At 38.4% G+C, this 16,149-nt stretch overlaps 1 pseudogene; it reads right to left on the bottom strand.

The window, feature by feature from the left end:
- Window positions 1-14,729: 14,729 nt before the first annotated feature.
- Window positions 14,730-14,995, bottom strand: LOC122478620 (annotated as a pseudogene).
- Between the last annotated feature and the right edge of the window lie 1,154 nt (window positions 14,996-16,149).

Here is a 16,149-nt window from a genome sequence, read left to right as displayed (position 1 = left end):
CAAAAACATAGATCAGTGGAACACAATAGAAAACCCAGATAGACCTAGATCTTTGACAAAGCAGGAAAGAATGTCCAATGAAAAAAGACAGTATCTTCAACAAATGGTGTTGGAAAAACTGGATTGTGAAGTGCAGAAGACTGAAACTAGGCCACTTTCTTTCACCATACACAAAAATAAGTTCAAAATGGATGAAAGACCTAAATGTGAGATAGGAAACCATCAAAATCCTAGAGGAGAATACAGGCAGCAACCTCTTTGACCTTGGCAAGAGCAACTTTGTACTAGACACATCACTGAAGACAAGGGAGACAAAAGCAAACACAAATGATTGGGACTTCATCAAGATAAAAAGCTTCTGCAGAGTGAAGGAAACAATCAACAAAACTAAAAGCAGCCTATGGATTGGGAGAAGATATTTGTAAATGACATATCTGATAAAGGGATAGTACCCAAAATCTGTAAAGAACGTATCAAACTCAACACCCCAAAAACAAATAACCCAGTGAAGAAATGGGCAAAAGACATGAATAGACACTTATCCAAAGAAGACATCCAGATGGCCAACCGACACATGAAAAAATGTTCAACATCACTCATCATCAGGGGAATACAAATCAAAACCATGATGAGATACCACCTCACACTTGTCAGAATGGCTAACATTAACAACGTAGGAAACAACAGGTGTTGGTAAAAATGCAGAGAAAGGGGAACCATTTTGCACTGTTAGTGGGAATGCAAACTGGCACAGTCACTGTAGAGAACAGTATGGAGATTCTTCAAGAAACTAAAAATAGAACTACCTTACAATCCAGCAATTACACTATTATGTATTTACCCAAATGTTATAAGAATACAGATTTGAAGGGGTCCATGCACCTGCATGTTTATAGCAGCATTATCAACAATAGCTAAACTGTGGAGAGAGCCCAAATGTCTATCAACTGATGAATGGATAAAGAAGATGTGGTATATATATATGAATATTATATATATAATGGAATATAATATATATAATGGAATATATATATGTATATATATAATGGAATATTTCACACCATCAAAAAGCTTGAAATCTTGCCAACTGCAGTGATGTGAATGGAGCTAGAATGTATTATGCCAAACAAAATAAGTCAATCAGAGAAGGACAAGTATCATAAGATTTCAATCATATGTGGAATTTAAGAAACAGAAGAACATATGGGAATGGGGGGAAATAAAAGAGAGGGAAACAAACCACAAAAGACTCTTAATGATAGAGAACAAGCTATAGGTTGATGGAGGGAGGGAGGTGCGAAATGGGCTAGATGGTTGATGGTTACTAAGGAGGACACTTGTGATAAGCACTTGAAACCAATATTGCACTGTAAGTTAACTAACTAAAATTTAAATATTAAAATAAAATAAAATAAAATAAAATAAAATAAAATAAAATAAAATAAATTTTGTGGGATAAAATGCAACACTGAATTCAATTTTTTCAAAAAATTAGCTGATTACCTTTTTTTCTTTTGTTATTTTTAAAATAAATTCATCTGTTTATTTTAGTTTTTTTTATTTTTAATGTTAATTTATTTTTGGAAGAGAGAGACAGAGCATAAGTGGGGGAGGGGCAGAGAGAGAGGGAGACACAGAATCTGAAGCAGGCTCCAGGCTCCAAGCTGTCAGCACAGAGCCCAATGAGGGCCTCAAACTCAAGAACAGTGAGATCATGACATGAGCCAAAGTCGGACCCTTAACCGACTGAGCCACCCAGGTGCCCTTATTTTAGTTTTATTTAGTTGCATACAGCTATTCATAATATTCTATTATATTTTTAATAAGGTGTAGAATATGTAGCGTCCACATTTTTAAAAATATTATTTTAATGTTTCTTTATTTTTAAGAGAGAGAGAGATAGAGCATGAGTGGGGGAAGGGCAGAGAGAGAGGGAGACACAGAATCTGAGGCAGGCTTGAGGCTCTGAGCCATCAGCACAGACCCCGATGCGGGGCTCGAACTCACGAACTGTGAGATCATGACCTGATCCAAAGTTGGACCCTTAGCCGACTGAGCCACCCAGGCGCCACAACCCACTTTTTAATTCATGATTTTTGTAAGTTGTATTTTACTTACTTTTAATTAATCTCTTCACATAAACAAAATGGCTTTGCTTATTGCCTTATTATGGGTCCATTTCTATTTTATTTATTTTTATTCTTTAATGTTTTTTTAAAATTCTAAATGACTGGCTTGCTTTGCTATTTGTTTTCTAGCTTCTGAGATGAGAGTTTATATGGTAGGCAGGAAAATGCTCCTATTAAAAATGTTCATATCTTACTTTCTGGATCCTGAAAAATATTATCTACAGGAGAAAAAAAGCCTTGCAAATGTTATTACGTTGAAGATCTTGAGGTGGTGAGATAAATGTGTATTATGCAAGTAAGTCAAATATAAAAATAAAAGTACTTTTAAGATAAAGGAAGAGCATCAGTGTCAGAAAAGGGAAGTAGAAGTCAGAGTGATGCAGTTCCTGGATTTGAAGTTAGAGAAAGAGGCCATGAGCCAAGGAATGCAGGCAGCATGTAGAAGATAAAAAAGACAAGAAAACAGAACCTCCTTAGAAGTATCCTAAAGTAACGCAATCCTAATGACACCTTAATTTTAGTCCAGTGAAACCCATTTTAGATTTCTGATGATTGTAATAATAGTAAGATAAATAATTTTGCATTGTTTTAGGCCACCAAATTTGTGGTAATTTGCTATAATAGCAATAGAAAAGTAAAGTAATTTAATGGTATTAGTTTCACAAAAAGTAATATGTTTCTAAAAATAAAGTAATGGTATTTAGTTTTAATACAAATTGATAAGATTTCGGTATCTGAAAATGGGTTGCTATTGTAGTGAATCATTACAAATGTACAAGTAAGTTTGGAATTAGAGTCTGGAAGAATTTTAAGAAGTATGTTAGAAAAAGTCTTAATTGCCTTAAATAAACTGTTAGAAATATGGATGTTAATGATATTATTAGTGAGATCTCAGAAAGAAGTGGGAACATGGTAGGGAAAAACATATAATCTTAGAGTATACCTAAATCATCATAAAGAGACTTACTAGAAATACAGATGTTAAAAGTACTGCTGGTGAGCATTCAAATGGAGATGAAAAACATGGAGACTGGAGGCAAAGAGTTTCTTATTATATAGTGACAGAAACTCAGCTGAACTGTGTTCTGAAGCTATTATGTTCTATAAAAAGGAGAATTTCTAAATGATGATTTGGATTTTATCTTATGGTATTTACAAGTAAAGTATTGAAGGTGTGGTATGGTTTCTTCTAGCTACTCATAGTAAAATGAAAGAAAGAAATACATTGAAGGAAAGACTGTTAATCAACAGAGCAAGATGAAGTTAAAAACCAAAACAGAAGGAAAACTTGCAAATTCAGATATGTGGAAATCAAATAAAGCAGTCTTGGAAAAAACAATGGTCAAAGAATGTACATAAAGACAAATGATTATGAAAACATAGCAAACATACCCAAACTTATGAGATGCAACAAGAACAGTTTTAAGAGTGAAATTTATAGCTATAAATTGCTAAATTTAAAAAGAAGAGAACAAAATTAACGCTAGCAGAAGAAAGGAAATGATTAGAAAACAGATAAACAATATTTTAAAAAATATATAAAAACAAATCATAGAAAGCAAAAATTGATTTTTTGAAAATATCAATAATATTGACAAATTTTTGGCTAGACTGACAAAGAACAAAACAAAGAAAATACAAATAACTAAAATTAGAAGTGGTTTAAGTTGGTGATGTAAGAAGATCCTGAACTCACCTGCCCCCATGGACACAGCAAATCTACAGCTACATAAAAATGGTTTACTTTTTAAAATACCTGAAAACTAGCTTAACAACTCTTTCATTGTAGGCAAATGAGAAAAATATCACATCAAAGTGGGTAGAAGAGGCTGAGACCCCATCTCACCATAAACCCCCTCTTGGTGTGGTGACCCTTTATTAGAAAGGAAACTCACAGGGGTGCCTGGGTGGCTCAGTCAGTTGAGCATCTGACTTCAGCTCAGGTCATGATCTCACAGCTTGTGGGGTCGAGCCACGTCAGGCTCTGTGCGGACAGCTCAGAGCCTAGAGTCTGCTTTGGATTCTGTGTCTCCCTATCTCTTTCTGCCCCTCCCCCACTCATTCTCTCTCTCTCTCTCAAAAAATAAAAATAAACATTTAAAAATTAAAAAAAAAGAAAGGAAACTCACAAACCTGGAGCTTCTTCGTGAGGAAAATAAGGTTTATAACTTACATCAGCCATACCAACTTTTAACGTCTGCTCCTAAGAGATAAGCCTCCCAATCACCTGCCTTTGAAAACCGACAGGCTTGTGACCATAATACCCAAAGTTCTGTAGCAATTTGAGAGCTGGCTCTTAAAAGGCTTGTGAGCAGACACACTCACCCCAGGGCCTAGTGCATAAGCAGCAGTTTGAAGAGTGCCCAGACTTTATGTGAAAGAGATTTATTTGCTAATCTTAAAGTACTGGCTGAAAGCGCAGGAGCCTACTTGGATACTCTCCAGGGATGGAGTATGGAGGGTGTCACTTTCACACTCTCCCTCTACCTTTCTGAAACCTGTGGCCACCATCTCTCTCTCTCTCTCTCTTTTTACTCTGGACCTTCTTCTTTTTTAATCAGCAGCCACCATCTTCATTCTCTTCTTCTGCTGTGCTTCAGAGCACCAGTATCTTCCTGAAGGGAGCTTTTACACACATCTTTTGCCCCTGAATTTATGTCTGGTGTCACTGTTTTTGAGGTTGCTTCCCAGGGAACACCACTTTACCACTTGCCTCTTGAGGTTACGGTATCTTGTGTTCTTGGGTCCCATGGGACTATAACAACTACAGATACAGTTCATGGCAGACTTCCCCAAGGAAGACTAAAACACACTTCTAGTCTTCCTGAGGAAGAGGCCTTATGCTTGTTTAGAAGCTTTGGACTAAGAGGCAGGCTTCTGGTCTGTCACTCTTCTATATGTCTATGGAGGTACTCTGGGAAAACAGAAGTTGGTGGACACTATCTTTGCACTCTCCCTTTGCTTCACTGCAGCTGAACAGAAAGGAGCTTATACCCTTTTCTGGTGCCCTGATTTTTGAAGCTGGTTCCAGGGGACACTATTATATTTCTTGACCCTGGAGGCCAGTGGGGCTTTCACTTGTGGATCCCACAAGACTGTAACTAATGGAAAAAAGTGTTCTTAAACAGCTACAAACCTCAGGCACAGCAAGAGGAAACAGACCTACAAGCTCAGAATTTCTGTGAAAGAGGTCTATAAGCTTATCATCATAGCTGTAGACTGAGGAGTAGGTTTCTAATTGGGTACACATATAAGGGCTGACAATAAATCTTTCCAGAGGCCTTGAAAGACAGGCACTATCCTTGAATTCTTCCTCTGCCACACACCAGAGTGCCAGTATCTCTAGAAAGGGAGCTCTTTCTTATGCCTGATTACCTGGCTTTTACATCTGATGTCCTGGGTTTTGTGGCTGCTACCCAAGGGATGCCCCTTGATCACCTGGCTCTTGTGGGAAGAAGAACTCGTGTTTCTGGGACCCATAGGACTATAACAGTTGAAGAGACAGATTTTAGTAGGCAGCTACTCTTAGGGCACTTCACAGACAGCAGACTGAAGCATACCCCAAGTTGTTCTGTGAAAAAGGCCGATTTTCTTGTCCTCGAGCTTTAGTCTGAGGGGCAGGCTTCAGGTTTGGCACACAAGAGATCTATGATCCTTTCAGGGTACACAGGCTGGGAAATACCACATTTGTAATCTCCCTCTGTCTTGCTACAGCTTGCTAGTATATCCAAGAAAAGAACATATACAGTAATCTACAGTCCATTTTTTTTTTCTGATGACACTCAGAGGAAACTTTAACATGGTCTACGGTGGCCATCAGGGCTTACACTTGCAGCTCACAGGACTGTATATATTTGCATTTTAAAAATGCTGCTGCCTAAGGGTATGGCTTCCAATCAGTCTGATTCTGAGTGCTGACTGAGAATTTCCCCTTTTAGATAACACCCTCAGCTACTGGGAGCTATTAAAAATTAAATAGGCTCCCAGGACTATCACAAAAGTTTACAAGACGACCATAAGCTAGGGCAAGATTGAATGATAAGGTTCATATCCTACATGAGGCCACTTTTTCAAGAGGGGGAGAAGTGGCTATTTCATCTAATGCATGGAAACAGAGAGTCAAGAAAAATGAGGAAACAGAGGAAAATGTTCCAAATGAAAGAACAAGATAAAGTGACAGAAAAACCCTTAATAAAATGAAAATAGGTAAAAAGCTCATAGTAATGGTCACAAAGATGCTCACCAACTTGGGAGAAGAAACGATGAACACAGTTGAGAATATAAACAAAGAGAAAGAAAACATAAGAACATATCAAACAAAAGTCATGAAGCTGAAGAATACAGTAACTGAATTGAAAAATATATTTGAGGAAATAATGGCTGAAAACGTCCCTAATCTGGGACTAGAAAACAGACATCCACATACAGGAAGCTCAGAGAATCCAGATGAGGGGAACTTACAGAGTTCCTCGTCAAAACACATTATAATTAAAATGTCAAAAGTTAAAGGAGAGAAATTTAAAAGCAATAAAAGAAAAATAACTTTTTAGGTACAGAAGAACTCCCACAAGACTATCATGGTTCATGAGTTTGAGCCCCTCATCAGACTCTTTGCTGTCAGCACAGACCCTGCTTTGGATCCTCTGTCTCTGTCTCTCACTGCTCCTCCCCTGCTCGTGCGTGCTCTGTCTCTCTCTCTCTCTCTCTCTCTCTCTCTCTCTCAAAAATAAATAAACATTACAAAAAAATTCAGGGGTGCCTGGGTGGCTCAGTCAGTTAAGCGTCTGACTTCGGACCAGGTCATGATCTCACAGTTCATGGGTTCGAGCCTCGCATCGGGCTCTGTGCTGAAGGCTCAGAGCCTGGAACCTGCTTTGGATTCTGTGTCTCCCTCTCTCTCTGCCCCTCCCCCACTCAGGCTCTGTCTCTCTCTCTCTCTCTCTTTCAAAAATAAACGTTAAAAAAAATTTAAAAAAACACCTGAAAAGATGTTCAACATTACTCTTTATTAGAGAAATACAAATCAAAACCTCAATGAGATACCACCTCACACCTGTCAGAATGGCTAAAATTAACAACACAAGAAACAGCATGTGTCGGTAAGGATGTGGAGAAAGGGGAACCTTCCTGCATTGTTGGTGGGAATGCAAACTGGTGCAGCCACTCTGGAGAACAGTATGTAGGTTCCTGAAGAAACTAAAAGTAAAACTACCATACAATCCAGCAATTGCACTATTAGGTATTTACCCAAAAAACACAAAAATACAGATTTGGAGGGGTATATGCACCCCAATGTTTATAGCAGCATTATCAACAATAGCCTGCCTTGGATTCTGTGTCTCTCTTTCTCTCTGCCCCTCCCCTGCTCACACTATGTCTCTCTCTCTCAAAAATAAATAAACATTACAAAATAAATAAATCCTTTTAACATTTCTTGTAAGGCTTGTTTAATAGTGATGAACTCCTTCAGCTTTTTCTTGTCTGGAAAACTCTATCTTTCAATTCTGAATGATAACTTTGAGAAGTAAAGTATTATTGGTTGGAATTTTTTTTTTCTTTCAGTGTTTTAAATATATCTTGCTATTCCCTTCTGGCCTGCCGTGTTTCTCCTAAAAAATCCACTCATAGCCTTGTGGGGGTTCTTCTGTACATAAAAAAGTTATTTTCCTTTTATGACCCAAGCCAAAGTCATACATTAAACCAGCTGAGCCACCCAGGCACCCTTCTTTTCATGTGTTTGTTAGCCATCTGGATGTTTTCTTTAAGTGTTTATTCATGTCTTCTACCTATTTCTTAACTGGGTTGTTTGTTTTTTGGTATTGAGCTTGATAAGTTCTTTGTAGATTTTGGATACTAACCCTTTATCAGATATGTCATTTACAAATATCTTCTCCCATTGGGTAGGCTGTTTTTTAGTTTTGTTGATTGTTTCCTTCACTCTGCAGAAGCTTTTTATTTTTGTGAAGTACCAATAAGTCTGTTCGCTTTTGTCTCCCTTGTCTTCAGTGATGTGTCTAGTACAATGTTGCTCTGGCCAAGGTCAAAGAGGTTGCTGCTCATGTTCTCCTCTAGGATCTTGATGGTTTCCTGTATCACATTTAGGTCTTTCATCCATTTTGAACTTATTTTTGTGTATGGTGAAAGAAAGTGGCCTAGTTTCAGTCTTCTGCACATTGCAATCCAGTTTTCCCAACACCATTTGTTGAAGATACTGTCTTTTTTCATTGGACATTCTTTCCTGTTTTGTCAAAAATGAGTTGATCATATAGTTGTGGGTCTATCTGGGTTTTCTATTGTGTTCCATTGATCTATGTGTCTGTTTTTGTGCCAGTACCATGCTGTCTTGATGACTACAGCTTTGTAATATAGCTTGAAATCTAGAATTGTGATGCCTCCAGTTTTGTTTTTCTTTCTCAGGATTGCTTTGGCTATTTGGGGTGTTTTGGTTCCATACAAATTTTGGGATTGTTTGATCTAGCCCTGTGAAGAATGCTGGTGGTATTTTGTTAGGGATTGCATTAAATGTGTAGATAGCTTTGGGTAGTATAGACATTTTAATCATGTTTGTTCTCCAAATCCATGAGCATGGAATTCTTTTTTATTTATGTGTCCTCTTCAATTTCTTTCATCAGTGTTTCACAGTTTTCAGAGTATAGATCTTTTACCTCTTTAGTTTGGTTTATTCCTGTGTATCTTACTGTTTTTGTTCCAATTGCAAATAGGACTGGTTCTTTGATTTCTTTTTCTGCTGCTTCATTATTGGTGTATAGAAATGCAACAGATTTCTCCATGTTGATTTTATATCCTGCAACTGTACTGAATTCATGTTTTAGTTCTAGTAATTTTTTGGTGGAGTCCTTTGTGTTTTCTACATAGAGTATTATGTCATCTGCAAATAGTGAAAATTTGACTTGCTTCTTGCTGATTTGTATGCGCTTTATTATTATTATTATTTTTTTTTTTTTTTTTATTGTCTGACTGCTGAGGCTAAGTTTTCTAGTACTATGTTAAATAATAGTGCTGAAAGTAGACATCCTTGTCTTCTTCTTGACCACAGGGGAAAGGCTTTCAGTTTTTCCCTATTGAGGATTCTATTATCTGTGGGCCTTTTGTATATGGGCTTTATGATGTTGAAGTATGTTCCTTCTATCCCTACTTTGTTGAGAGTTTTTATGAAAAGTGGATGCTTTATTTTGTAAAATGATTTTTGTGCATCCATTGACAGGATTGTGTGGTTCTTATCCTTTCTTTTATTAATGTGGTATATCACACTGATTGATTTGCAAATATTGAGCCAGCCCTGCAGCCCAGTAATAAATTCCACTTGATTGTGGTGAATAATTGTTTTTTTTTCCTCTTTTTTCTTTTCTTTTCTTTCATAGAGAGAGACAGAGAGACAGAGAGAGAGAGAGACAGAGAGAGAATCTTAAGCCGGCTCAATTCTTGGTGCAGAGCCTGACATGGGACTTGACCCCACCACCCTGGGATCATGACCTGTGCCAAAACCAAGAGTATGATACTCAACTGATTGAGCCACCCAGGTGCCCCTGATGAATAATTATTTTAACGTACTGTTGAATTCAATTTGCTAGTATCTAATTGAGGATTTTTGCATCCAGTTTCATCAGAGATATTGACCTGTAATTCTCCTTTTTAGTCTTTGTCTGGTTTTGGAATCAAGGTAACGCTGGATTCAGAGAATAAGTTTGAAAGCTTTCCTTCCATTTCTATTTTCTGGAACAGTTTGAGAAGACTATGTATTAGCTCTTTTTAAATGTCTGGTAGAGGGGCACCTGGGTGGCTCAGTTGGTTGAGCGTCCGACTTTGGCTCAGGTTATGATCTCACAGTCTGTGAGTTCGAGCCCCACATCGGGCTCCATGCTGATGGCTCAGAGCCTGGAGCCTGCTTCCGATTCTGTGTCTCCCTCTCTCTCTGCCCCTTCCCTGCTCATGCTCTGTCTCTCTCTGTCTCAAAAATAAATAAAAACATTAAGAAACAAAAATTTTAAATGTCTGGTAGAATTTTGTGAATTTCTTGGAATTTGTTCATTTTTTGAAGTTTATTTTTGAGAGAGAAAGCATGAGTCAGGGAGGGGCATAGAGAGAGAATCGGAAGCAGGCTCTAAGTGTCATGGAGGAACCTGATGTGGGGCTTGAACTCACGAACCATGAGACCATGACCGGAGCTGAAATCTAGAGTTGGAGGCTTAACCACCTGAGCCACCCAGGAACCCTGGAAATTGTCCATTTCTTCCACATTTCCCATTTTGTTGGCATATAATTTTTCATAGTATTCTAAGTGTTTGTGTTTCTGTGGTGTTCATTATAATCTCTGTGTGTGTGTGTGTGTGTGTGTGTGTGTGTGTGTGTTTATCTACTTGTGCTCTCTCTCTTCTTTTTTAGCAGTCTGGCCAGAGGTTTATCAATTTTGTTAATTCTTTCAAAGAACCAATTCCTAGTTTTGTTGATCTATTGTTTTGTTGGTGGTGGTGGTGGTGGTGTTTCTATATTGATTATTTCTGCTCTAATCTTTATTATTTCCCTTGTTCTGCTGGATTTAGGCTTTATTTGGTGTTCTTTTTCTAGCTCCTTAGGTGTAAGGTTAGATTGTGTATTTGGGACATTTCTTGCTTCTTGAAATAGGCCTGAATTGCAACATACTTTCCTCTTAGGACTGCCTTTGCTGCATCCCAAAGGCTCTGGACTGTAGTGTTTTTATTTTCATTGACTTCCATGTATTTTTTATTTCTTCTTTAATTTCCTGATTAATCCATTCATTCTTTAGTAGGATGGTATTTAACCTCCATGTATTTGAAGGCTTTCTAAATTTTTTCTTGTGGGGTTGACTTCAAGTTTTATAGTGTTGTGATCTGAAAATATGCATGGTACGATGTCGATCTTTTTGTAACTGTTGAGGGCTGATTTGTGACCCAGTTATGTGATCTATTCTGGAGAATGTTCTGTGTGCACTTGAAAAGAATGTATATTCTTCTGCTTTAGGATTAAATGTTCTGAATATATCTGTTCAGTTATTGGTCCAGTGTGTCATTCAAAGCCATTATTTCCTTGTGGCTTTTGCTTAGATTATCTGTCCATTACTATAAGTGGGTAGTAAATCCCCTATTATTATTGTATTATTATCAATGAGTTTCTTTATGTTTGTTATTATTGCTTTATATACTTGGGTTCTCTCAAGTTGGGGTCATAAATATTTACAATTGTTAGGCCTTCTTGATGGATAGACCTTTTAATTAAGATATAATACCCTCTTCATCTCTTGTTACAGTCTTTGTTTTAAAATCTAGTTTGACATATAAGTATGGCTACTCTGGCTTTCTTTTTGACCTCCATTAGCAGGATAGATGGTTCTCTATCCCCTCGCTTTCAGTCTGCAGTGTCTTCCAGTCTAAAATGAGTCTCTTGTAGGAAGCATACAGATGGATCTTGGTTTTTTTTTTTTTTTTAATTTTTTTTCAACATTTATTTATTTTTGGGACAGAGAGAGACAGAGCATGAACGGGGGAGGGGCAGAGAGAGAGGGAGACACAGAATCGGAAACAGGCTCCAGGCTCTGAGCCATCAGCCCAGAGCCTGACGCGGGGCTCGAACTCACAGACCGCGAGATCGTGACCTGGCTGAAGTCGGACGCTTAACCGACTGCGCCACCCAGGCGCCCCGGATCTTGTTTTTTTTTTTTTATCCATTCTGATACCCTATGTCTTTTGATTGGAGCATTTAGTCCATCTACATTCAGAGTGATTATTGAAAGATATGAATTTAGTGCCATTGTGTTACCTTCAGAGTTGTTTCTGGTGATGTTGTATGATCTTTTGTAGTCTTTGTTGCTTTGGTCTTTTTTTTTTTCCACACTCAGTGTCCCCCTTAAAGTTTCTTCCAGAACTGGTTTATTGGTGATAAACTCCTTTAGTTTTTGTTTGTCTGGGAAAGTCTTTATCTCTTCTTCTATTCTGAATGACAGTCTTGCTAGATAAATAATACTTGGCTGCATATTTTCCCCATTCATCACATTGAATATTTCCTGCCACTCCCTTCTAGCCAGCCAAGTTTCAGTGGAGGCTGGCTGATAAACTTATCTGTCTACCCTTGTAGATTAAGGACCTTTTGTCCCTAGCTGCTTTTGGAATTCTCTCTTTATCTTTGTGTTTTGCAAGTTTCACTATGATATGTTGTGCTATTGACCTGTTTTTGTTGATTTTGAGGGGAGTTTTCTTTGCTTCTTGGCCCAAATGCCTGTTTCCTTCCCCAGATTAGGGAAGTTCTCAGCTATATAAACCTTCTGCGCCCTTTTCCTGCTCTTCTTCTTCTAGGACTCCTATGATATGCGTATTGTTTGTTTTATGGAATCACTAAGTTCCCTAAGTCTCTTCTCATGATATAGTAGTTTATTTTCCCTCTTCTTTTCACCTTCATTATTTTCTATAGTTTTGTTTTCTATATCACCTACTCTCTACTATGCTTCTTCAATCCTCACTGTCACGGTATCCAGTCAGTTTTGCATCTCAGTTATAGCATTTTTTATTTCAGCTTGCCTAGTTTTTGTGTTTGATCTCTGCAGCAAAGGCTTATATATTTTTTTCAAACAAAGGTATTAGTCTTATTACTGTTGGTCTAAATTCCTGCTCAGATATATTGCTTATATCTGTTTTGAGAAAGTCCCTGGCTGTGATTTGTTCTTGACCTTTCTTTTGGGGAGAATTCCTCTGTCTTGTCATTTTGTCTATGTTTCTATCTTTTGGGTGTTTTAAAAGTTTATTATCTTTCCTGCACCTGAGAGTAATGCTATATTAAAAAGGGGTCATACACTGTCCAAGGCCTGGCAATTCAGGAAGTGTTTCTGGGGAATGCTTTGTGCACTCTGTTGTTGCATTTTGGCTGCTCTTCCCCATTGGTTAATCCTCTGCAGAACTCCTCTTTGCTTGAAGTGGGGAGTATCTGGACCTTTAACTAGGTGTGCTTTGATTTGCTTGTAAAATAACTCTGGAAAAAAGGACAAACAAAAAATCTTGATCCCCAAAGAGAAAAAAGGAAAGGGAAAGAAACAAAACAAAGAATCAAAATACTATAAGGCTGATTCCAAAGAAAAAGACACACACAAAAAAATGGGAAAAAAGAAATAAAAATAAAGAAAAAAAGAAGTCTGATTTTAAAAAAAAAGAGAGAGAAAAGGAAACAAACAAAGAAAAAACTATGAGACTGATTCCAAAAGAAGAAAAGAAGGAAAAGGAAGAAACAAAAAAGAAAAAAGGAAACTTGCTTGTATTTCCACCAGAACTGCAGATGTTGTTTTGAAACACTAGATTTTCAGTATAGCATGTGGCATGCTTCCTCTGCTGGTCTTCTGGGGGATAGTCCTGTTGACGACTTAGAGTCAGTCTTGCTCCAGTATATAAACAGTTGCAGGAACAGGGGGGTAGATTTTGGTGTAAGCCGTTCCCACCTCCACTGGGGGCTGCTGTGTTGCTCTCTGAAGTCCCTCTGTGTTGGTGTTTGGGGTAAAATTGTGCCACCCCTCTTTCTAGTCCCTGGAAAGGGGATCTTACACCCCTGCTGTCCAGGCAGCTCTCATAAAATAGCAAGGGCAGTCAGCTCATCCTGCGCCACAGCTCTCTTTTGGTTTTTCTTTGGTGCATGGCTGGAATTCAAAACTCAAAGTCTTAAAGGACTTGGCACTACATGGACCCACCCCCCTCCTCTGGGGTAGAGCTTCTCCACACTCTGATATCCTTTGTCCCCAGTAAATAGTCCTATGCTTGTGCCATGCAGGGCATCTCTGATGTAGCACCTCTAAAAGCAGCAAAAAGTTTATATGCCCTCTGGCTGTATGCACCTCTGTCCCCTGATGATGAAAGGCTTTTCGCTAGCACCTACAGGGTCTCTTGTCCTTGGAGAGGCAATATACCCTTTTCCAAAAGTACTCCAGGAAAAGGAATGTTCTTTCCCAGTGTTCCCTGGAGATCTCTACACCACGCTATGCACTCCAGTGCCAGCTCCTTCTTTCTTGCCAGGAGCGCACTTTCAAAACCTGAGTTTGATCTCCAAATGCCGTTTGCAAAAAAAAACCTGTGACATTCAGTATTTCTCACTCCCCAGTCCTTGATCCAGAGAGGTTTTCCTCTTGTGCGAACCTGATGCTGCACTCTCGCAACACCTCTCTCTTTCTCTCCCTTGTCTCTCTTTGGAAATGGTTCCCTCCCTTCTGCTGCAGTGCAGTTTTTCTCTCCCCCAATTCACTTCAATGCACCTTGCACCTGCCACGCTGTCTTCCTCCAACTGTAGATATCCTTCTACCAGTCTTCAGCTTGATTTCCTGGGTGTTCCAAGTGATCTGGCCTCAACAAAGCTGTGTTTGAGGGATGAGAAAAGCCCAGGGTCCCCCTACTTCTCCACCATATTAACTCCTCTGATTTCACCTCTTAAAGCATTTACACTTTAAAAATGAGATGTTATGGGATTCCTTCCTTCTTAAAAGTGTTCTAGAGCTACTAAAAAACTTGAATTTACAAAATCGTTGATAAAAATACTCCTTTGGATTGTAGAAGAAGGGGGCAAAGGACCACTGATAAGAAATGGCATATGATATTAATCAGACTTGGCTTCTTTCTCTCCTGCTTCATCAGAGGCTGAGGCTCCTCATATTTAGGGTCTCCATTTTCTGCAAGTAAATCTTTCTTGGTTAGCCACTGCAGCCTGTTTTCCCTTTGCTTCCCTTTCCTTTTGCTTCCCTTTATCATTTTCTGCTGTCCTTTTTGGCTTCCTTTACACTTTTGCAGGAGCACTTTTGCTGGATTCCTCTTGGGCTTCTCCTTCAATGCCCCTATTGCAGAGCTAACCTTCCTCTTGGGCATAGTGGTGGTGGGGCAGGCTTGTGCCAGGGGCCTGCAGATCTCAGCATGCTTAGAGCCTTCCTAAAGCTGAGCTGCCTGGCTGCTGCCACTCCTTCCACTTCTAGAGCTGTTATACCACATACTCTCTATCCATTCCTCAGTTGGTGGACATTTGGGCTCTTTCCATAATTTGGCTATTGTTGATAATGCTGCTATAAACATCAGGGTGCATGTATCCCTTCAAATTAGTATTTTTGTATTCGTTGGGTAAATACATAGCAGTGCAATTGCTGGATCATAAGGCTGTTCTGTATTTAACATATTGAGGAACCTTGATACTTTTTCCATTGTGGCTGTCCAGTTTGCATTCCAACCAATAGTGTAAGAAAGATTACCATTTTTTTTTAATCCTTGGCAACACCTTTTTATCCCTGTGTTGTTGTTTCTAGCCATCTGGCTAGTGTGAGATGATATCACATTGTAGTTTTGATTTGTATTTCCCTGATGATGAGTGATGTTGAGCATCTTTCATGTATCTGTTAGCCATCTGTATGTATTCTTTGGAAAAATGTCTGTTCATGTCTTCTGGCAATTTTTGAAATAGATTATTTGTTTTTAGGGTGTTGAGATTTATAACTTCATTATATATTTTGGATAATTACCCCTTATCAGATATGCCATTTTCAAATATCTTCTCCCATTCAGTAGTTTGTCTTTTAGTTTTATTGATTGTTTCCTTTGCCTTATATTTTGATGAACTCCCAATGGTTTACTTTGGCTTTTGTTTCCCTAGCCCCAGGAGATATATCTAGTAAGACATTATTATGGCTGCTTTGTCAAAGATGAGTTGACCATATATTTGTGGGTCCATTTCTGGGTTTTCTATTCTGTTCCATTGATCTATGTGTCTGTTTTTTTCTGCCAGTACCGTACTGTCTTCATCACCATAGCTTTGTAATATAACTTGAAGTCTGGAATTGTGATGCTTACAGCTTTGCTTCTTTTTTTCAAGACTACTTTGACTATTCAGGGTCTTTTGTGACTCCATACAAATTTTAGGATTGTTTGTTCTTCCTCTGTGAAAAATGCTGTTGATATTTTGATAGGTATTGCATTAAATGTGTAGATTGTTTGGGGTAATATGGACATTTTAACAACATTGTTTTTCCCAGTGC

This window comes from Prionailurus bengalensis, unplaced genomic scaffold (genome assembly GCF_016509475.1).
Source record: "Prionailurus bengalensis isolate Pbe53 unplaced genomic scaffold, Fcat_Pben_1.1_paternal_pri Un_scaffold_112, whole genome shotgun sequence".
Classification (NCBI taxonomy): Eukaryota; Metazoa; Chordata; class Mammalia; order Carnivora; family Felidae; genus Prionailurus; species Prionailurus bengalensis.
This window is presented reverse-complemented; position numbering and strand designations above follow the sequence as displayed.